This window comes from Quercus lobata, chromosome 11 (genome assembly GCF_001633185.2).
Source record: "Quercus lobata isolate SW786 chromosome 11, ValleyOak3.0 Primary Assembly, whole genome shotgun sequence".
Taxonomy (NCBI): Eukaryota; Viridiplantae; Streptophyta; class Magnoliopsida; order Fagales; family Fagaceae; genus Quercus; species Quercus lobata.
Genome location: NC_044914.1, coordinates 30777635 through 30779722, shown reverse-complemented (window position 1 = coordinate 30779722; position 2088 = coordinate 30777635). Strand labels below are relative to the sequence as shown.

The 2088-nt window shown below is 33.0% G+C and overlaps 1 non-coding gene across 1 annotated transcript; it reads left to right on the top strand.

The window, feature by feature from the left end:
• Positions 1-1733: 1733 nt before the first annotated feature.
• Positions 1734-1840, top strand: LOC115969711. Its single transcript, XR_004087060.1, has one exon. It is a non-coding gene; the product is annotated as a small nucleolar RNA R71 (small nucleolar RNA).
• The last annotated feature ends 248 nt before the right edge of the window (positions 1841-2088 follow it).

The window sequence follows — 2088 nt, the reverse complement described above, 5'->3', positions numbered from 1 at the left end:
AAATTAAAATCACATGAATTAACTAGACAAGCTTCTAATGGATTTGAAAAACATGTTTTGTTGAATTGTTCTTGAACAAGTGTTTCAATTAAGTCAACTTCATGCATATGCTCTTCATCCTTAGGTTTCTTACAAGTATTAAAAATATTAAGCTCAAGGGTCATATTCCCAAAAGATAATTTTAAGTCTCCACTTCTAAAATTTAGCAATGCATTAAAAGTTGCAAGAAATGAGTGCCCTAAAATCACAAATATTTGAGAATTAACATTAGAAACAAGATGCATGTCCAAAATAATAAAGTCAATAGGAAAATAAAAGTTGTCCACTTGAACCAAAACATCCTCATCAACACCATTTGGAACAATCACAGATCGATTGGCAAGTTGTAAAATTATGGAAGTGGGTTTTAACTCGCCTAGACCTAATTGCCCATACATTGAATATGGCAAAAGATTCACCCTTGCCCCAAGATCAAGCAAAGCTTTCTCTATTTTTGAATTACCAATCACACATGAAATAGTAGGACAACCTGGTTCTTTGAACTTAGGAGGTCTATTGTTTTGAATGATTGCACTAACTTGTTCAATCAAAAATGCTTTCTTATATATATTAAGCTTACGCTTAACAGTACACAAATCTTTCAAAATTTTAGCATATGATGGAATTTGCTTTATGGCATCCAAAAGAAGAATGTTCACTTTAACTTGCTTAAACACTTCAAGGATTTCAAAATTTTGATTCATTTTTTGAGGTGGAATAAACCTTTGGGGAAAGGGAGCAGGGATAGGACACCTTTTAATTTCATTAGATTTAGTCTTAAGGATTTCATCACTACTCTTTATTTTGTAAGATTCATCATGTGTTTTGCTTTTAGGAATATCTTTTTCAATGATTTTTCCACTATGAAGAGTAGTTATAGATTTAACTTGGCTCACTTTATTTTCAGAGTAATTACAATCATCAACACAAAATTGACCTTAGGGGTTTGGTTGTGGTTGAGATGGAAACTTACCCTTTTCTATTGTGCTCGTGGATGTGGTCAATTTAGTGAGTGCACTCCTAATGTCATTTATTGCTTGTGAGTTCTGATTATTAATGGTGGATTGAGTTTGCATGAATTGTTGCAAAGTGTCATCAAGACTCTTCTTTGGAGGGGGATTATAGGGAACACAATTTAAAGAACCATGTGTAGGAGGTGCAACCACATTATCATTCCTCCAACTAAAATTTAGGTGATTCCTCCACCCTGAATTGTATGTCTCAGAATAGGAGGAAGGGTATGATTTTTTCACCATATTCATAGCATTTGTTTGATCATGCAACACCTCTTTAAAAGCTGGAATTGTAAGGCTTTCATTGGTAAGGTGTTCCATGGTCTTACAAATTCTACAAACTTCATCAATTTTAGGCACAGTATTGATTCCATTAGCTTTCCTTAATTCCATGGCTTCAAGCTTCCTAGTTAAACTAGCCACCCTAGCACTAAGGTCATCATCTTCCTTAAGTTGGTGGATGCTCTAGACCTATCTGAGGTATCAGTGGTATCCCAAGATTGGGCATTCTCAGCTAAGAAATCAAAATAATCAAAAGCCTCATCAAGATCTTTATTCAAAAACTCTCCATTGCACATCATCTCTACAAATTGGCGCATCTTTAGAGTTAAACTTTAATAAATAAATAAAAATAATAATAAAAAAAAAAAAAAAAAAAAACTAATTATACGCCAAGTTTCATAGCCATGATGTGGACAAGCATTAAGCAAATTTTTAAATCTTTCCCAACATTGATAAAATGTCTCATTATCTTTTTGTGAAAAATTCATTATTTGTCTTTTAAGTGCATTAGTCCTATGAATTGGAAAAATTTTCTTTAAAAACTCAGTTTGCATCTCTTGCCAAGTACCAATTAACCTAGGTCTCAAAGAATTAAGCCATGTTTTTGCCTTGTCTTTATGAGAAAAAGGGAACAACTTCAACCTGATGGTCTTTTCATTACATGATTGGTCGAGAAGGTAGAACATACCTCCTAAAATTCCTTAAAGTGTAGGTAAGGATTTTCAAAATCTAAGCCATGAAATTTAGGAATTAA